The sequence below is a fragment of the Oryx dammah genome, unplaced genomic scaffold (assembly GCF_014754425.2).
Source record: "Oryx dammah isolate SB20612 unplaced genomic scaffold, SCBI_Odam_1.1 HiC_scaffold_20, whole genome shotgun sequence".
Classification (NCBI taxonomy): Eukaryota; Metazoa; Chordata; class Mammalia; order Artiodactyla; family Bovidae; genus Oryx; species Oryx dammah.
Window position 1 is genome coordinate 39,411,207 of NW_024070204.1, and position 21,935 is coordinate 39,433,141.

Here is a 21,935-nt window from a genome sequence, read left to right on the forward strand (position 1 = left end):
GAAAGAAAAAGAGGCATTCCACTTGAGTCTCTGGGAAGATGAGCTATGTCACTGAAATGACCTGAAGTCACAGGCATAAAATTTCTCAGAAATGTTCTGCCAGTAAGTGTGCTTGGAAAGCTATTTAATTTTGTCATAACATTAATAATTTTCACAATTATTGGTGATTTGCCACACATGGAGGATAAGTATTAGAAACTCTTCACAACTGTTTTTGATTCTTTCACAAGACATAGCCCCGAAGGATAAAGATAAAATTCTTTTCTGGCATTTTGACCTTTAAAAATTAAAAAAACATTCCTTGAACAGAAGCCAAGATCTTATAATGACTTTGACTTAGTCGTGCAGTGTGAGATGGTGATTCCATCAGGCAGTACTGTAATGAGGAATGATGGGAAGAATGGAGAGACCGATACTGAGGATTATATTTGCTAGCGACTGGGTTCTGGTTCCTGGACCAGGGAACCTCTGAGGTTGTATAATTATTGCTCAAATATTTTCCTGATGTTAACTTACTAGGTGGTGTTATTTTTGTTATTTGTTTTAGACTTTTAATAACATTATAAAACTTCTGGCCATTTAAAGTAATTTCAGCTCAAGGCATTTGATTGAATTTAGGAAGCCGTTTATCCCTCCTGGATTAAATTAGAACTGTACTTGCTCTCAGAATAAGAACTGTACCTCCCCGGAGAGATTTCCATCAAGAGTCCAGAGCCTCACGAACATGTTGTCTGTAATGACCCCTGGTCAGAAATTCTCACTACCCAACATGCAGTGCAGCCCCTAAAGTCTCCCCTACTATTGGTATAAGATTGGTATCTAGACCCTCTGCAAATTAAGCCTGATTTAGTCACAAAATGCAAGTTTTCATTTCCACAGAAGAAATTATTTTCTTTTATAGTTATTTCAGACAGAGCTATTTCAAAATCAAAATAAGTACATAATATTCTCTATGACTGTGCCTCTTGGCATTTCTCTTCTTCTAACTTCTACCCAGCCATCCTCCCGGATCCACTTTAAGTCCTACTTTATCCATGTAGGTTTCCCAATTTGTTCCAACTTTTAGTGATCTCAACCACATCACCACCCTGGTTAGTTAATCATCATGCAACATTTGAGGAAGGCCCTCTAGTAATGCTCTGCTAATACTGACTCATCGTTGCTGTTGGTCCACTGTGGGTGTGTTCCAATCTGGCTCTTTCAACGAAGCTGGCTTTATCTGAGCATGGGGCTTTGTCTTATACTTTTACTTCTCACAACCCTTGCCTCTTGCATTGCTTAATCTATGCTTGATAACTAATTGGACACAAAACAGCCACTTGATAAATGTTTTTAAGAAATGAGGAAACCAAGTATTTCTTAATAGCACTTTATACCAGGCACCACTATGGAAAGCTATGTACTTTGGAGTGCATCATTTCAAAAACAAGAAATTTATCACTTATAAATTATTTCAGGTATTTGACTTTGACATTATTTTGAAGACACAAAATTTCCTTAAAAACAGCTACCTGAAAGTGGACAGAAGTAAAAATGAATGAATGGGTGAATGAATGGCATACCTAAATGCTATGAAATGTGGAAGTGATTTTTTTTTAAGTTAACCTAATCTATTTTTCTTCATTTCAAAAACAAGAAATTTATCACTTGTAAATTATTTCAGGTATTTGACTTTGACATTATTTTGAAGACACAAAATTTCCTTAAAAACAGCTACCTGAAAGTGGACAGAAGTAAAAGTAAATGAATGGGTGATGACATACCTAAATGCTATGAAATGTGGAAGTGATTTTTTTTAAGTTAACCTAATCTATTTTTCTTCTCTAATCTCCACTGTGGGTGAAGAATTAGGAATTTGTAACGGGCAAATATTCCTGATCCTGGCTGTTAACATTGGGGACAATAGGAGAAGGGGATATCTACTTAGAAAATAAACTGGCATTGCAAAGTGTAAATGCCAAGTGTAAATTTTATAGGCCAGATAACAATTTTTGCAAGTCTAATGACTTTTGAAAGCTACTTGTACCCTGGCTCAAAGGATGTTTTCCTTACTGTCTGTAGTAAGCAATCAGTAAGCTGTATTTGGGATCTGGACCAAATGCTGGCCTTTCATTTCTCAAAGTACAGCTTAGTGATCCGAGCTCAGAAGTCCCTCCATACACAATTTAATAAAATTAGCAGCATAAACATGGAACCAGGGTGCAACTGTGCCTTGTTCCCTCCAGAAGAAACATGTGAACTCTCTTCTCTTTGGAAGTCTATTAGTTACCTAATCCCAGATGTTGTAGTACGGTTTTTGTCCAAGTGCTGCAGCAGAAACAGAAGCCCCCTCAGAAAGCTTCATTTTCATCACTCATTTGGAGGGGTTTCTTCAGGGTAAGTCATGCAGAGATCATGCCTTGTGTTTGAGAAATGGAAAAGAAAAAAGGGAGGAAAAAAATCATTTAGAGAAGCAGTTCTCAAACTTTAAGGTGCACGCAAGTCACTTGCTACTCATTCTGAAGGTCTGGGGGGGGGCCTGAGACTCTGCATTTCTAACAGGCCACAGATGCTATTGGCCCACAGACGAGACACTGCTTTGAGTAGCAAGCTCCCTAGAACAAGAATTTTTTTTTTTTTTTAACAAGGAGCGCAAATTACAATTCTACGCTACATTTCCAAGGACTTGGGGATAGTTTTAGTCATTTTTAATGACTAAAAAACACTGCCTCTCAACACTCCTGTGACACTTAGCAAGAATGGAAGGTGAACACTAGCCATTTACCCTTTCAGCTGTGGCAGGAGCACTGTGGATGCTGTAAGCTGTGTTTTGTTCCAGCTCCCATTCCAAAGGCAGCCAAGACTTCTCTTTCTCTTGGCCCCAGGGGGTTTTGCAGGTCTGGAACAGGACTTCTCTTCCTAGGTTTGTTTATAAATATTGGAGGGGGGAGCTGAACTTCTCTTGAGTTAAGGAGAGAGGGGACCTGAAGAAAAGAAAGAGAAAGAGAATGGATACTTTTTGTAAATGTTTATCTCTGTGTAAGACTGCCAAAGGGCTATTTCCTATAGAAAGAGCTGAAACTGAATATCCCACCAACTTGGTAAGAACTGAGGAGGCTCAGAGTCAGGCGCAAATCAATTTTACAGAAGTACAATAATGTGGCATTCTTTGCACCCTGATGACTTTGTAGAAAATTTATGCCTGCTTCACACGAAATCTATACTTGGGAAGTTTACAAGAGTATGCTCTTAAGATTTTTTTAAACTCTGCAGCAAAATACGCTAAAGAGAAATTAAGGATATTTTTGTGCACGTACACTGATTTGTAGCTGTTAACAGAAATGAGTATAGGAGGCAGAAATAGCCTACCCTGTAAACTTGCATCTTTACTTGTTAATAATATGCATTCAGTGGGCTTTCCTGGTGGCTCAGATGGTAAAGAATCTGCCCACAGTGCTGGAGACCCATGTTTGATCCCTGGGTCGGGAATATCCCTTGGAGGAGGGAGTGGCTACCCACTCCAGTATTCTTGCCTGGAGAATCCCATGGTCAGAGGAGCCTGGTGGGGTACAGTTCATGTAGTCACAGAGAGTCGGACACGACTGAGAGACTAACATGCATTCAGTACATAATGCTGACATTTACTTAGGTTAGTACATTGCACACTCCCCAGAAACTATTTTTCCATCCAGCTTATGGCTTTCTTGGTTGAAAACTGAGTTCTATATGTAAAGGAGATTTAACTGTCTAAGATCTGGGCTATTTTCCAAATTCATTCTCTAGTGTTTTCATATCATAGTCTAATTTTTCTGCTCACTAAAGAAATTGGATTACTTTGGAAAAGTCATAAAACAGTTACTATCTTGGCAATTTCTTTTATCTTGGCATTTTTAACCAAATTGATGCTATTGAAATAGGGTAGCCATAGACTGTAACCTTCATGATAGGGATATTTCCGTGTTGTGTCCTTAGAGCTTTGAGTCATGCCAGTCATATAATAGGTGTAGTAAATCATCGGTTGTTATTTGTCGATTTAATGAATAAGGAGAAGCAATTCATTAGTCCGTTGCTGGAAGCACCTCATAAATTTTTAGGTAACTATACTGATATCCACTGAAATATTTTTTTTTGTTTTGAACTTTTTATTTTATATTAGAGTGTAACCAATAACAATGTTGTGATAGTTTCAGATGGACAGCAAAAGGACTCAGCCATTCATATACATGTATCCATTCTTCCCCGAACTCCCCTCCCATCCAGGCTACCATATACCACTGAGCAGAGTTCCCTATGCTATACAGTAGAACCTTGCTGGTTTTCCATTTTAAATATAGCATAATGTACATGTCGATCCCAAACTCCCTATCTCTTCTCGCCATTCTTCCCCCCCCGCCCCCTCCCCCGCCCCACCACTGGCAACCATAAGTTCATTCTCTAAGTCTGTGAGTGTGTTTCTGTTTCATAAACAAGTTCCATGAAATATCTTTTAAATCAAATGTTTTATTTTTTTAATTTCTAAACTTTTTGCCAGAGGCAGACTTGGGCCTTCTGTTCCCTCTTTGGTCAAAGCAACTCCAATTTAAAATGAATAGATTGAGTCTTTAACATCAAAATGAAGTTATTTTGTCAGGGGAAAATGTCATAACAGAGCCCTGCATCAAAAGGAAAGGAGGATTTGGCATGGCACACTTTGCAGGGAGGAAAGGAACACCTAATAGAAATTTATTACCATATTTTTGTTTCTCAAGAAGTTAAAACTTTTCAAAACAAACATTTGTGTTAATTTTTGGACCCTTCTGGGTTTAAAGTCTCAGCTGACACAAACTTATGATCACACGGGTGTTTTAGTACTTAATGGCCATGAGCTTGGTCCTGAAGAGGAGGTCACCATACCCTGAAGGAGAGAAGCAAGGGGGATGGTCCTTAGGAGACTTGGCAGGAGATGTGGAAAAGGAAACTTTCACATAGAGATCAAGCCATGTGGCAAAAGCCTTGTTTTGTCAAGGTCTTCTGAATAAGTAAGAACAATAGAGAATAATGGATATGATCTCAGTGCTCTCAGAGGTCATGCCTGAGCTATTGCAAGAACCCCCTGAATTCCCCAATCGCTTAGGCATGCAGCTGAAGAGCCCAGTTTCCTAAAACAGCCCTTTTGTCCTATCACACTCTAGTTCAAGAATCTTAGTGGTTCCCGTTGCCAAAGGCTACAAGTCTATGTGTTGAGGCCATCTGGCTCTACACTGAATGGCCAGTATTTCCCCCACCTCCACCCAAACATACTCCCCTTCATGGCCATATCTGTCCTTTGCAATGCTTCTGTAAGCCAATCGTGCCCTTTATCATTGCCCTGGGACATGTTATTTCCCTTCTGCTGATCTATCTGCATCCCCCATCCTGCAAGCCTTCAAAACCAATCCCAACACCATGACTGCTGTAAAGGTTAGCAAGCACCTCCTGACTGTTCTGCTTTCCCACTTCCCAGACTCCTTGGGCATCACTGAGTTCCAAACATTTTAGCCCTTAGGAGCATCACATACCATGTGGTCTGTTAGTATTGCTCCTGGACCAGTTGAAAATTCTTTCAGTTCAGTTCATTTCAGTCACTCGTTGTGTCTGACTCTTTGCAGTCCCATGAACTGCACCATGCCAGGCTTCCCTGTCCTACTTCAGCTCCCGGAGCTTGCTCAAACTCATGTCCATCGACTCAGTGATGCCATCCAACCATCTCATCCACAGTTGTCCCCTTCTCCTCCTGCCCTCAGTCTTTCCCAGCATCAGGGTCTTTTCCAGTGAGTCAGTTATTTGCATCAGGTGGCCAAAGTATTGGAGTTTCAGCTTCAGCATCAGTCCTTCAAATGAATATTCAGGGTTGATTTCTTTAGGATACAGGATTGATCTCCTTGCATTCCAAAGGATTCTCAAGAGTCATCTCTAACACCACAGTTCAAAGGCATCAATTGTTTGGCGCTCAGCTTTCCTTATGGTCCAACTCTCACATGAGTACATGACAACTGGAAAAAACATAGCTTTGACTAGACGGACCTTTGTCACCAAAGTAACATCTCTGCTTTTTAGTATGCTGTCTAGATGTGTCACAGCTTTTCTTCCAAGGAGCAGGCAGCTTTTAATTTCATGGCTGCAGTCACCATCCACAGTGATCTTGGAGCCCGAGAAAATAAAGTCTGTCAGTGTTTCAATTGTTTCCCCATCTATTTGTCATGAAGTGATGGGACCAGATGCCATGATCTTCGTTTTTTGAATGTTGAGTTTTAAACCAACTTTTTCACTCTCCTCTTTCACTTTCATCAAGAGTCTCTTTAGTTTGTCTTCGCTTTCTACCATAAGGGTAGTGTCATCTGCATATCTGAGGTTACTGATATTTCTCCCGGAAATCCTGATTCTAGCTTGTCATTTCACATGACAAGTATATAAGCATATAAGTAAAATATATGGAAAATAAGCATATATAAATAATATAAGTAAAATAAGCAGGGTGACAATAAACAGCTTTGATGTACTCCTTTCCCAATTTGGAACCAGTCTGTTGTCCCATGTCTGGTTCTAACTGTTGTTTCTGGTCCTGCATCCAGATTTCTCAGGAAGCAGGTCAGGTGGTCTGGTATTCCCATCTCTTGAAGAATTTTCCACAGTTTGTTGTGATCCACAGTCAAAGACTTTAGCGTAGTCAATGAAGCAAAATTAAATGTTTTTTTTTGGAACTCTTTTGCTTTTTGTATGATCCAGCGGATGTTGGCAATTTGGTCTCCGGTTCCTCTGCCTTTTCTCAATCCAGCTTTAACATCTGGAAGTTCTCAGTTCATGTACTGTTGAAGCTCACCTTGGAGGATTTTGAGCATTACTTTGCTAGCATGTGAGATGAGTGCAATTGTGTGGTAGTTTGAACATTCTTTGGCATTGCTTTTCTTTGGGACTGAAATGAAAACTGACCTTTCCCAGTCCTATGGCCACTGCTGAGTTTTCCAAATTTGCTGGCATATTGAGTGCAGCACTTTCACAGCATCATCTTTTAGGATTTGAAATAGCTCAACTGGAATTCTATCACCTCGTAGCTTTGTTCATAGTGATGCTTCCAAGGTTCACTTGACTTTGCACTCCAGGATGTCTTGGCTCTAGGTGAGTGATCACACCATCATGGTTATCTGGATCATGACAATCTTTTTTGTATAGTTCTTTGTATTCTTGCCACCTTTTCCTAATATCTTCTGCTTCAGTTGGGTACATACTGTTTCTGTCCTTTATTTTGTCCATCTTTGCATGAAATGTTCCCTTTGTATCTCTGATTTTCTTGAAGAGATCTCTAGTCTTTCCCGTTCTATTGTTTTCCTCTATTTATTTGCATTGATCACTTAGGAAGGCTTTCTTATCTCTCTTTGCTATTCTTTGGGACTCTGCATTCAGATGGGTATATCTTTCCTTTTTTCCTTTGCCTTTAGCTTCTGTTCTTTTCTCAGCTATTTGTAAGGCCTCCTCAGATAACCATTTTACCTTTTTGCATTTCTTTTTCTTGGAGATGGTTTTGATCACAGCCTCATGTACAATATTATGAACCTCTGTCCATAGTTCTTCAGGCACTCTTGTCTATCAGATCTAATCACTTGAATCTACTTGTCACTTCCACTGTATAATCATAAGGGATTTGATTTAGGTCATACCTGAAAAGTCTTTGCCTACTTTCTTCAATTTATGTCTGAATTTTGCAGTAAGGATTTCATGATCTGAGCCACAAATAGCTCCCAGTCTTGTTTTTGCTGACTGTATAAAGCTTCTCCATCTTCAGGTACAAAGACTACAATCAGTCTGATTTCAGTATTGACCATCTGCAACTAAGATGAAACTACTAAGCCCAGGAACTACTTTTCAACTATCAATACTTTTCCTAAGCCCATGGAACCTAGCAGAAATCTATGCATTTAGGCAATGCTCCCTATAAATGGGCTTCTCTGGTGGCTCAGGCGGTAAAGTATCTGCCTGCAATGCAGGAGACCTGGGTTTGATCCCTGGGTTGAAAAGGTCCCCTGGAGAAGGGAATGGCAACCCACTCCAATATTCTTGCGTGGAGAACTCCATGGACAGAGGAGCCTAGTGAAATACAACCCATGGGGTCACAAAAAGTTGAACATGACTGAGTGACTAAGCATGCACCCTATAAATATTTTGACTGAAATGGATAATCAGTTTGCCATCTCAATATTTTTCATTTTTAAAGAGTGGTTTTAGGAAAGACATTTTCAGACAAGATGGGCATATCATCCATTATCTTTACATAGGCTGCCAGTTATGACTAATAAATACTGTGGTTAAGCTCAAGAAGGGCTTCCCTGGTGGCTCAGATGGTAGAGAATCTGCCTGCAATGCAGGATACCTGGGTTCAACCCCTGAGTTGGGAAGATCCCTGGAGAAGGAAATGGCAACCCACCCCGATATTCTTGCCTGGAGAATCCCATGGGCAGAGGAGCCTGATGGGCTACAGTCCGTGGGGTGGCAAAGAGTTGTAAACAACTGAGTGACTAACACACACACACGAGCTCAAGAAACAAAGGAGGTTACCTGCTCGCACTGCATTCCAGAAGCAGAAATTTGACACAATAAACATATACTTAGTGGGTTTTAATTAAAGAAAATTATGTGATTATCAATTTTAATATGTCTAAAATATACCAGTTTGTGCAAATCTTCTGTAAGAAGGTGTTCAAGGAGGGAGAACAATGTAAATTATTTCCCAGAAGCTTGGGTACATTCTAATTATTGGAAATAAGTGTCACAAATAGTTCCCATTCCAATGTGACTTGAAGAACGTTTTTGGAGCCTCCGTGTCCTCTAACGTTGTTATGCTACTCGTTTATCACATACTCTTAGGTCCCATTTTCCTGTTTGGAGAGATTATCCTGATGATAGTAACTATATACAAATAGTTTACATTCCATGTTCCTGCTTAACAGTCTTTTCAAGAAAAATCACTGACGGAGAACTTCAGTAGCCAGTGCAAGGGGAGAGGTGAAATGTCAAAAATTGTCAGAAGGGAGCCAGTTTTCAAGGAAGGTCTTGTGAAGGAGCAGGTGTTCTCCAGGGAGTTGGAGATTTTGCTCAGGGAGGGAAGTATGGACACTTTCAGCAGAAGAGGATGAAGAGGAAAGTGTAAAGGATAAAGAAACGAGGACACAAGCTGATGGTTGTAGGGATGCCGTTTTAACTGAAGACTGCATTAATGAGCTGTGGGAAAGAAGCTGCAGAATTTGGACTTAATCCAGCAAGTGAGAGGGTGGCATGTGAGTCTTATCAGCAGGGGCATTGGCTCAGACAGTAAAGAATCTGTCTGCAGTGCAGGAAACCCGGGTTCAATCCCATAGGATCCCATAGACATAGGAGCCTGGTAGGGTACAGTCCATGGGGTCACAAAGGGTCGGACACGACTAAGCAACTAACACACCCACACAGCAGGGGTATGGCAGAATGACAGTGGCATTTTAGGAAAATTAGAGCACAAAGATTAGACTTGAATCCCCGCTCACGGCAGAGGTAACAGGAAGCTTTGTGAGTAAGGCTTGAGTGGAGAAATGTCTTGTTAGGGAAGCAGAAGTGGGAAAAAAGAGGAGGAGCCTAGGAAACACATCATGGAAGGAAAGAACCAATTGTAGGTTCTGACAACTAGTAGAGAAAGGAGAAATCATAGACAAATCCACAATTGTAGTCCAAGTCCAAGAAAACAGTGATGATGCACGTCTAGGGACTGAGAAAAGATACTAGCCTATCTCTAGATTACCAACTGTTTGCATTCGAAGATTCTACCTGCTTTAACAGCCTTTATGCCCAGTTAAGCAAATTAGCAACCATTTATTTGTTGCTAATATGAGGAATTGTCATAGAGTTTCCAGGAATATATTTATAGATACATCTTTAGAAAGTATAGCCTAGAGATTTTAAATCTAAGGTAACAAGCAAAAAATAAAGTCCCCATTATTACTAGGCCAAAACCTTCATTTATGCGTTTATCCATTTGACAGATATTTATAGAATGCCTTCTTTGTGCCAGGAAAGAAGATCCTTGCTTTCTTCAGGCCTTATATTTTAGTAGAAAGAAGACAGGAAAAATAGACAAAACTACAAATGAATAACAGAACTCAACACAAAGATAAATAAAGACTATGAAGAAAATAAAATCTGGTAATTGTCCTTCAGATTATTAGGTCAGAGAAAGTGTCCCTAAGAAGATACCATATGAACCGAAGCCTAAGCCATTCACAGGAAGATCACGTGGGTACTAAGATCAGCAAGAGTTCAGTCTGAGTAAGATCGGCAAGTTCAGGGCTGGGGCATAATGGTAAGTAGCCATTGGTACAAAGAAAAAGAAAGGGAAGTGGGGCCACTCTTTGAATATATTAATAGGAGTCAGAATCAGGAGCAAGGGATATGAAGAATCATTCAAACTAACTTAATAAGAAAAATAATTTATATAATTAGAAAAGAGTTGGAGAAGGCTTTGGATTAGCTAAACACAGCAGCTTCAAATTCATTTTCCAAAAGATATCTTTGCCCTCTTAGTCATATCAGCTGCATCTTCAGGTTTGGGGTGAAATGGTTAAAGCAAGGAGACTCATGACATTCTGTCATTTTTTTCCCTTAAAATTTCCAGAATGCCTCCCCGTAGGGTTCCCTTTGGGCCACATCCTCTTTCTTGAACTTCAAAAGAGGATAGGAATAACCCTCTATCCAATTAATCCTACTCATGGAGCTGGGGTTGGGTTGATTTCTGTTGAGGCACGTGAGCTGCTTGGGGAGGAATGGTTACCCAAACAAAATCAAGATTCAGGTAAGAAGGAAGGAGGAAGGCAATCTGAGTAGGCAACCAGCCATGCTTACCACACAAGAGATCTTCGTGTCCATTATAAGGAGTTTGAGCTTTAGTGTGATTACATGAGAAGCTGTGGAGCATTTTAGTTAAGTACCATGATCTGATTTATGCTTTTAAAAGGTCACCCTGTTTAAAGTTTCAGTACTTAATTGAAGGAGGATAAGAGTGGAAGTGAGAAGGCCAATTAGGAAGTCATTTGATAGTCTAGGCAAAAACTGTTGGGAGTTTGGGATATAATAGCACAGGAAAATGAGAGAAGTGAATTGAGATGGAACTGACACAATTTGTCAGTGGGTTAAACAAGGGAATGTGAGTTAGGGAGGGTGAAGACACAAAGATGACCTACAGGTTTTTAGATTAAGTGCAAGTGTGGATGGGCTTCCCTAGTGGCTCAGTGGTTAAGAATCCACCTGCCAGTGCAGGAGACCTAGGAAACACAAGTTCAATCCCTAGGTAGATCCTCTGGAGGAGGAAATGGCAACACACTCAAGTATTTTTGCCTGGAAAATTCAATGGACAGAGGAGCCTGGTGGGGCTACAATCCAAAGGGTTGCAGAGACGGGCACAACTACTGAGCGTGCGCTCACCAGTATGGATGGTGAAATAATTTACAAAGATAGTGAAGAGTTCAGAAGAAATAGGTTCATCATGAATTACTCGAGAGTTCTGTGTTAGGACTGAGATATCTATTGGATATCTAGTGAAGAGGTTGAAGAGGCCAAGTTGAGCCTGGAGTTCAACAGAAGTTCAGGCTTTTATGATGAGAAATTTGGATCATCAGCATATAGTGATTTTTAAAGCTGTAAGACTTGATGAGATTTCCCCTTCTGGGGGGGGGTAAAGGCTAGGAAAGTGAAGAGTCTATGAAATGGTAATATTTAGGGGTAAAGCAAAGGAAGAGAAGCCAACCAAGGAGAGCAAGAAAGAATAGCCAGTGAAGTAAAAGGGAAACCAGACAAACAAAGATGACCTACAGGTTTTTAGATTAAGTAGAAGTGTGGATGGGCTTCCCAAGTGGCTCAGTGGTAAAGAATCCACCTGCCAGTGCAGGCGACACAGCCTTCCTAAGTGATCAATGCAAAGAAATAGAGGGAAACAATAGAATGGGAAAGACTAGAGATCTCCTCAAGAAAATTAAAGATTGCAAGTAAACATTCCATGCAAAATGGGCACAATAAAGGACAAAAACAGTATGGACCTAACAGAAGCTGAAGATATTAAGAAGAGGTGGCAAGAATACACAGAGGAACTATGCAAAATAGATCTTCATGACCCAGATAACCATGATGGTGTGATCACTCTCCTAGGGCCAGACATCCTGGAGTGCAAAGTCAAATGGGTCTTAGGAAGCATCACTATGAACAAAGCTAGTGGACCTGATAGAATCCCAGCTAAACTAATTCAAATCCTAAAAGATGATGCTGTGAAAGGGCTGCACTCAATATGCCAGCAAATCTGGAAAACTCAGCAGTGGCCATAGGACTGGGAAAGGTCAATTTTCATTCCAGTCCCAAAGAAAGGCAGTGCCAAAGAACGTTCAAACTACTGCCCAGTTGCACTCATCTCACACGCTAGCAAAGTAATGCTCAAAAATCTTTAAGCTAGGCTTCAACAGTATGTGAACTGAGAACTTCCAGATGTTCATGCTGAATTGAGAAAAGGCAGAGGAACCAGAGTCAAATTGCCAACATCCACTGGACCACTGAAAAAGTGAGAGAGTTCCAGATAAACATCTACTTCTTCACTGACTATGCTAAATCTTTGACTGTGTGGATCACAACAAACTGGAAAATTCTTTGAGAGATGGGAATACCAAAAGACCTTAACTGCCTCCTGAGAAATCTGTTTCCAGGTCCAGAAGCAACAGTTAAAACTGGACATGGAACAATGGACTGGTTCCAAATTGGGAAAGAAGTACGTCAAGGCTGTATATGGTCACCCTGCTTATTTAACTTCTATGCAGAGTACATCTTTCGACATGCTGGGCTGGATGAAGCACAAGCTGGAATCAAGATTGCCAGGAGATATCAATAACCTCAGATATGCAGATGACCCCACCCTTATGGCAGAAAGCAAAGAGGAACTAAAGAGCCTCTTGATGAAGGTGAAAGAGGAGAGTGAAAAAGCTGGCTTAAAGCTCAACATTCAGAAAAACTAAGATCATGGCATCCAGTCTCTTCACTTCATGGCAAATAAATGGGAAAACAATGGAAACAGTGAGAGACTTTATTTTCTGGGGCTCCAAAATCACTGCAGATGGTAACTGCAGCCATGAGATTAAGACACTTGCTCCTTGGAAGAAAAGCTATGACCAACCTAGACAGCATATTAAAAAGCAGAGACATTACTTTGCTGACAAAGGTCTGTATAGTTAAAGCTATGTTTTTTCTAGTAGTCATATACTGACATGAGAGTTGGACCATTAAGAAAGCTGAGCACTGAAGAATTGATACTTTTGAACTGTGGTGTTAGAGAAGACTCTTGAGCGTCCCTTGGACTGCAAGGAAATCAAAGTAATCAATCCTAAAGAAAATAAATCCTGAATATTCATTAGAAGGACTGATGCTGAAGCTGAAGCTTCAATACTTTGGCCGCCTGATGCAAAGTACTGACTTATTAGAAAAGACCCTGATGCTGGGGAAAATTGAAGGCAGGAGGAGAAGGGGATGACAGAGGATGAGACAGTTGGAGGGCATCACTGACTGACGGACATGAGTTTAAGCAAGCTGCGGGAGCTGGAGTAGGCCAGCGAAGCCTGGCGTGCTACAGTCCGTGGGGACGCAGAGAGTCAGACGTGCCTGAGCAGCTGAGCTGAACTGAGGCAAACTTGGCATAACAGATGCTAGACAAGGAGCATACCTTTAAAAGGCAGTGGTCTACTGGGGCAAATGCAACTGAACAGTTGAAATATAAAAGGTAGGAGAAGAGACCATTGAACTTCATAAGAGCAAGTAAGGGTAAGGGTCAGAAGCACAGCTGGAAAGAATTCAAAAGAGAAGAAACGAAGAAGTGGAGTCAGTCATTCAGACAGCACTTACAAGATCCAGGAACAGGAAAGAAGCTTCTTGGCTGTGCAGCTCCTAAGGACCCGAAAATGAGTGTACTTTCCAGATAAGGTTTTTAAATTGTTTTTTGTGTCCTTCTTTCGAAAGAGAATTGTCCTCTTCTGACTTTCATTTGAAATTGATGTTTATGGCCCAACCATTTCTCTCGATCCTTCTCTGGATCCTTTTTTGCTATGTGCTCCTTCATTTAAAAAAAAACTGGGCCATTCAGATTTTCCAACTTAGGGCAGGGGCTAATAGCAGACAAGACTCAAGTAGGCTCTGCATGGTCATATATATTATTTTGTGTGCTCTTCAGTTGCACTGGCTGCTGCTTGGAAGTTCATGAAATATAAATATAAACAAAATGTAAATTAAATACAAATTGTACATATTGTATACATTATATATGTAATTCATATTATTTATATATATAATTTTTTGCACTTGCTGCAAATTTCCTGAACTTGAACTCTATAGAGTCCCAGATCCTTCTTTGTCCCATCTACCCAAAGGTGCCTTTCTCAGCCTTTTCAACTTACGTCTACCAGAAAGTAGAGCAAGGCAGAAATTGTATGGGAGTCCTGCCTCTCTCCCTCCCCATCATCTCCTGGCCTCAGCACAATAAAAACTCTGTTCAGAACTTGGCTCGTGGCTGTTTTTCCCACATTCGATCAGGGAATGCTTAAAGCCATACAGTGTCCCTGTCTTGCCAGGGAGCCTATGGCAGGGCGCCCCTTCAGGCTGACACAAAGGCACACTGTGCAAGGCATCCATGGCCAGAGCAGCGGCCACATATGGCTGATCAATAAGGCTTTTGATTTTTTTTCTTTATGTCATATCGTCATCACATTAAACAGAATTCCAGCAAGGGATCAAAACTTATATTTTAGACTACAAGACTTTGCCTTCCCTATATCTGCAAAGAAATGGAGTATCTTTTCAGTTGAAACATATTCCTTCCAGAAAAATACCATAACCTTGTTTTTCACACCTAGTACAATTTTTTGCTTTAAATTGATGTTATGTGATTTAATGGACTGTTTTTATTCTAATTGTCCATTTTGGAAACTCTAAAGTTAGACTGAGAATTAAAGTTCAGCCCATAAGGGTTGCTTCTCGCTGGAGCCAAAAACTACAGGCCCAACAGAACAAAGCTCAAAAAAGTAAGCGTCAGGTACCTTGCTGCCAAGGTACGTGTCTGTGGTGGATTGTCACCTTATCCGTCTCCATTCATGTTTTAGGAGAGCTTCTATTTCCACTGCAAAATAATTTTTGGAATTGGTGGCCTGTTAGTTACAGAGTTTCAAGCATTTCTTCCATAACTGGCCTTCAAAAAATGAATCTAAAAATTTTGTGTCAGGTATCTTAGAGAAGCTGTATCCAAGTTTTATTTTTGAACTCTATAGAGTTTTGAACTCTATATATTTTGTGACAAATACATCTATGAAGTGTACATGATCTTCCACTTAGACTCTTTGTTAACTAAAAAAACCTGTAATCTTGTAGATACTAATCAAAAGGAGAGTGTGTTAGGATAACAGACCAGCTAGCCATCATAATACAGATATTAATGGAGGACCTCACATGTGTAAGGTTGGAAAGGATAAAATGTGGTTCCTACTTTCAAGGGATTTGTAATCCAATTGAGGGGGCAAATATATTAATATAATAATCAGCATTTTTATCAGATGAGTGGCATGTATAATACATGCCATTAACTGAGAGGCAACTGTAATCATAAACATTATGTACCAGACAGTCTTTTTACTTTAAAAAAAATTTTAATTACCTCATGCGAAGAGTTGAGTCATTGGAAAAGACTGATGCTGGGAGGGATGGGGGCAGGAGGAAAAGGGGACGACAGAGGATGAGTTGGCTAGGTGGCATCACTGACTCGATGATTATGAGTCTGAGTGAACTCCGGGAGTTGGTGATGGACAGGGAGGCCTGGTGTGCTGCGATTCGTGGGGTCACAAAGAGTCGGACACGACTGAGCAACTGAACTGAACTGAACTGATAGTTGATTTCCTATTGTGTTCATTTCTGCTGTACAGCAAAGTGACTTAGTTATACACATATATATTATTCTTCATATTCTTTTCCATTATGATTTATCACAGGATGTTGAATGTAGTGTCCTGTGCTCTAGTATAGGGCCTTGCTGTTTATCCATCCTATACATACTAGTTTGCATCGGCTAATCCCAGACTCCCAATCCTTCCCTCCCCCATGCCTGCACCCTCTTGGCAACCACAAGTCCTTTCTCTAAATAAATATGTTCATTTGTGTCATATTTTAGATTCCACATATAAGTGATGTCATACAGTGTTTGTCTTACTCTTTCTGACTTACTTCACCTAGTTTGATAACCTCTAGGTACATCCACATAGCTGCAAATAGCATTATTTCATTCTTTTTTTTTTTTTTATTATGCCAGACATTCTGTGAAATACTTTATATACATCAATTTCATTTTCTAAATTATTATCCCCACTCCATAAACAGTAATTACCTCTGATTTTCTCCCCATTCTAGAGAAAGCAAAGAGAATTATATAAGGTGAGCAAAGACCTAAAATCAGGAATGTGGTAGACGGCAAACAGATACATTGGTCTGGGGCCAAGTGTCTATTGAGGGGATTAGAGAGAAATGAACCTTGAGTGCTGTGGTAGTCTGTTCACCACCATATCCCAGTGTCTATAGGTGCTCAGTAAGTAGGTCTTGAACAAATAAATGGCCCTCTGGCTTATGTCTATAACTCAGATAAAGTACAGTAGGATAAAGGTACTTAGTGAGTTGAAGCCATACACCAGAAAGCCTCAGGACCCTTTGACAACACTTGCCAATTCCCAGCTATTACAGTGAAGGACTCAGGTGGGAAGGACACAGCATACTGGGACAGATGAGATAGCGGTAGCAGCTCCAGCTCACTGGTGTCCTTTTCATGACATTGACATGGTGACGTGGTGAGCGGCCCACACGTCCTCACGTTGGCCTGCCAGATGGTGCACTGTCTGGCCCCTGGCGCTCCATTACCTCAAATCCTTCTTCGCTCCTCTCCCTGTGTTCCTTGTCTCCACTTGCTCCGCCCATACTGACCTCCTTTCTGTCCCCCAGCCCCGTCTTAGGGCCTGTGCTCTTTCATGCTGCGCTCAGGTCTCTTAATCGCCCCTCTCCCACGTCCCACTGCCTCCCCTGGATCTGCATCGTCTGTTGGCTCATGTTTCCTGCCTTCCTCCCACATGGTGGACTGTGAGGGCAGACCTCCCACTGCAGTCCTCACCATCATATTCCCGGCATCCAGAACAGCACCTGGTATATAGTATAAGTGCCCACACACTGCAATTCTGACCTCTCAATACCTCTCAGATACCTGTTTCTCAAAGGAATAGGCTTTTGTTCAAGAAATTCCATGGAAATTGATGAGTAGAGCTTGGGAGAGGCACGAGAGGCAGAGTGGCAGGAGTTCAGATCATCCTATTTATAAAAGGTGCCTTTGGTCCTTCCCTGGTGGCTTGGATGGTAAAAAGAATCCATCTGCAACACGGGAAATCTGGGTTTGATCCCTGGGTTGGGAAGATCCCCTGGAGAAGGGCATGGCAAACCACTCCAGTATTCTTACCTAGAGAATCCTCATGGACAGAGACTGCTGGGCTACAGTCCCTGGGGTCGCAAAGAGACAGGCATGACTGAGTGACTTTCATTTCACTTGCTCAGCAAAGGAAAAACATGCCTTAAAACCTCTGGCAAAGTATATGCTTGCCTAGGACACTACCATTTCACACTTCTGAAATTCTGCTGTTGCTAAGTCGCTTCAGTCGTGTCCGACTCTGTGCGACCCCAGAGACAGCAGCCCACCAGGCTCCCCCATCGCTGGGATTCTCCAGGCAGGAACACTGGAGTGGGTTGCCATTTCCTTCTCCAATGCATGAAAGTGAAAAGTGAAAGTGAAGTCGCTCAGTTGTGTCTGACTCCTAGTGACCCCCATGGACTGCAGCCTACCAGGCTCCTCTGTCCATGGAATTTGCCAGGCAAGAGTACTGGAGTGGGTTGCCATTGCCTTCTCCGTCTGAAATGCTGACCAGTCTCAAAAAGGAGATCCATGAATCTGCCAAAACAACTGATGCCCAGGACTTAAGAATCAGCAAAACCAGCCTTAACCTAGTAAATGGTATCAAAAGACTGGCTGACTGCTGTAGCCAAAACCAAGCAAATGCATCTATCCAGGTAACAGGAAGGCAGGTGAGGGAACTACACAATCCTATGTTCATTTATTCTTCGAACCTCCATGAACTCTGTTAAGTGATTTGATACCATGAAGATAAGTTGAAATACATGGACTTTGCCTCAAGTTTAAGCACTCAAGGTCCTGGGTGGACATTTGTCATAAGATCTAATGGTATGCTTTAGAATCTTCTAAATTGAGACTCCAGAGACCACGAAATGTCTGCTAAATTCAAAATAATAATATAGGTAAAATCATGGTGTCTCGTAACATTTCTTGAAAGACTTCCCAGTGAGATATTCAGTAATTTCACAAATAAACGTTGAGCATTCACTGTACTGAAGGGGCTGTGTTAATGGTTTGGTGGATCAGGAGGAGGAGACAGGGTCCTTGCTATCAAACATCCAGTACATCATTCACTGGGCAAGTCAGATACCTAAGATACCAGACAAAGAATAAGAATTGCCACAGTCCAGCTATTTGTGAGAGCGCAAAGAATGGAGAGATGGATCCCATCTGGGAGAAGATACAAAATGCATCGTAGAGGAGAAGACACAATCATCTTGAAAGGAATTCCCACAGACTGTGGCAAAAAACCTTGATTTGAAGTATTCACTGATTTTTGTGGTGTAAATATTACCACCACAGCTGATTTCAAGTCAGTGACGTGATATCACTGAATACAGAGTTGAGAAGAGGTCCCAGCTCTGGTGCGTCATCTGTGAGTCACCATCTGAGCTTTAGACTTTATTAAATCGTTCGATTCTGTTGCTCTAATCAGTGGATTCACAGGTATTAAAAACATCTAAAACAACATTATAAGGGAAGAGACCCCTCTGCCCTCTTCCCTGCACCTCAGCCTAACCTTTTAATACTCTGGCTGTCCTTCCATATCAGTCCTATGCCCTTGCCTGGCCACGTAGGACTGATAATGGTCTGGTGCCAACCTGGATTCTGTGTGCTTTCTCTTAGCAGGGCTGTGACTCCCCTGACACCCTGCTGTCACAGGGCACAGAGGGCTGGCTTTCCACCCATCGCCTGGTGTTGACACACTTGCTGTTCTCATAATGAGAAAAAGCCTTAGGGGCAGCTAGCTGGGCAGGGTGTTTCACTGTTCTCTCAACAGTTAAAAGGGAAAGCTGGAGGAATTGCTGGGAAGCATGGCCAAAGGAAGATGCAAGCCAGCTGAGCTCAGCATGCGTATTAACCTCCTTTAAAAAAAAAAAAAAAGGCACCCTCCCCAATGTGTTCTCCTTAAGTCACTGCACCCCTAACTGGCCTTATCACCCTAAGAGCTACATTTGAAAAGTTGGGCCCTAGTTTCTGTCTTTAATTGCAGGCAGATGTCCTCGGTACGTGCGTAAACTTGTGTCAGGATTTTTTTAACTTAGCCCGGAGAGCACTGCCAAACAGGAAAGGAACATGTGAAGCTTCAAGCTGTTAGGAAACTTCCCCATTTGTCCACTAGGATCTCTCACTGCACATTCATTCTTCTAACCTCGAGGCCCAACTATTCTCTAAAAGCATTTACAGCAAAAAATGACTGCTACAGATTTATTTCAGCATGTGCTTCTTTTCATGACACTAGTTTCTCCTCCAAAATTGCTGTAGTTTGTTTGTGACACAGGTTTTTTTTGTTTGGGGTTTTGTTTTTTGTGTTTTTTAGCATTAAAAGGTGTTTGGAACCACCAGCATCATCTCACAGCTCCTTTTCTTGTTTGTTTAAATTATCTTATATAATGTGCTTTGAGATTGACTGTTCAAGTGTAGAAGAACCACATTCCATCGTGGAGATCTGAGGAGGTGATGCTGTCTGTTTGAAAGGTTCACAGATTTTCTGTTCAGATTATGCAGGCTTCTTTAGAGCTGCCAAGAGTCATAGTCTGTAAGAGATAATATGCCTTCATTCAGGAGAAACTATGGATGGGAATTCAAGTTAGGCAGTGAGCCCCAGAAGAAATGAAATTCCAGCTTAGAACTGTCATAGCGCTCGGGTCCAGGACTTGGGGTGCCAAGGGGTGGCCATGACTGGTACAATAGCTGCAGCCCCAGGAGCTGCTGTGTACACATCACTGGACAACACAGCAAAAGGGAAGAGGCCTGGCTGCCAGGCTGTTGTGTGCCTTACCTGCTTCCTCATGCACTGACCCCTGAAGGATATTTCCACCCAGAGCCTCAGCACCTTGGTTCCATCAGTTTAACTTTCCAGAACATTTGGAGCATTCAAATAAATCAGGTTGCACTCTAGTGAGCCATAAACCCCAGCTGTGGACACTTAGTGGGGGAGCCTGGAAGGGGAGCCCCACAGAGGACACAGTGACTGACCAGAGCAAGAAAGTACTGGCCAGTGAACAGTTTCTCCAAATGTGTCATGTCATAGGAATCACCTGGCTGCGGGGTGGGACATGCAAGGTAAACGTATATATTCTCAGGGCCTTGCAAGCCTACAGATTGACCTGGGCCCTAGAGACCCAGATTCTATAGATCTGGTACAGAGCCTTGGAATCCACATGTTTAACCAATGCCACAGTTAAATCAACTATACTTCAGTGAATGAATGCGAATGCCACAGTAAATCTTGATGGTCAGACAGGTTTGGGAAACAGTAGACTGGGATGGAGTCAGAACCTGGGTCCAGCTCCAAATTTGGCTTCAGCTGTGTAATTGCTGGACGGCCTTAGACAAGTTACTTCTTTGAACCTCAGATCCCTCATGCATTGTTATTGTTGTTTAGTCACTGAGTTGTGTCCAGCTGTTTGCAACGCATGGACTGTAAGCCCGCCAGGCTCCTCTGTTCATGAAATTCCGCTGGTGAGAATACTGAAGTGGGTTGCCATGCCCTCCCCCCCCCGCCCCGCCCCCGGGGATCTTCCCAATCCAGGGGTCGAACCCGGGTCTCCTGTATTGCAGGCAGATTCTTGACCATCTTGAGCCACCAGGGAAGCCCCTCCCTCATGCATACAATGTAACAAATTGTATCCACTTCAGGGGTTGTTGTGAAGGTAAAAATGGAAAAAATTCAAAAAATGTCTTGAAGCATGGTGCCGGCTACATTTTAAGGGCATAGTAGACATGAGAGGTAAACACCATGAACTTCCAGATGTTCAAGCTGGTTTTAGAAGAGGCAAAGGAACCAGAGATCAAATTGCCAACATCCACTGGATCATCAAAAAAGCAAGAGAGTTCCAAAAAACCATCTATTTCTGCCTTATTGACTATGACAAAGCCTTTGACTGTGTGGATCACGATAAACTGTGGAAAATTCTGAAAGAGATGGGAATACCAGACCACCTGACCTGCCTCTTGAGAAACCTATATGCAGGTCAGGAAGCAACAGTTAGAACTGGACATGGAACAACAGACTGGTTCCAAATAGGAAAAGGAGTATGTCAAGGCAGTATATTGTCACCCTGCTTATTTAACTTATATGCAGAGTACATCATGAGAAATGCTGGGCTGGAAGAAGCACAAGCTGGAATCAAGACTGCTGGGAGAAATATCAATAACCTCAGATATGCAGATGACACCACCCTTATGGCAGAAAGTGAAGAACTAAAGAGCCTCTTGATGAAATTGAAAGAGGAGAGTGAAAAAGTTGGCTTAAAGCGCAACATTCAGAAAACTAAGATCATAGCATCCAGTCCCATCACTTCATGTCAAATAGATGGGGAAACAGTGGAAGCGGTGACTGACTTTATTTTGGGGAGCTCCAAAATCACTGCAGATGGTGATTGCAGCCATGAAATTAAAAGACACTTACTCCTTGGAAGGAAAGTTATGACCAACCTAGACAGCATATTAAAAAGCAGAGACA

At 41.7% G+C, this 21,935-nt stretch overlaps 1 protein-coding gene and 1 long non-coding RNA gene across 3 annotated transcripts in view; one reads left to right on the forward strand and one right to left on the reverse strand.

Annotated features, from left to right (window-relative positions):
* The window catches only part of GHR (growth hormone receptor), a 297,195-nt gene that overhangs the window by 184,772 nt on the left and 90,488 nt on the right, over positions 1-21,935 (forward strand). The window lies entirely within an intron of this gene.
* LOC120879430 overlaps positions 285-21,935 on the reverse strand; it is a 23,427-nt gene continuing 1,776 nt past the window's right edge. The window contains exons 2-3 of the long non-coding RNA XR_005724791.1: positions 7,892-7,902; positions 285-376 (exon numbers count right to left, since the gene is read on the reverse strand). This is a non-coding gene — a long non-coding RNA (uncharacterized LOC120879430). The remainder of the gene's footprint in view (positions 377-7,891; positions 7,903-21,935) is intronic.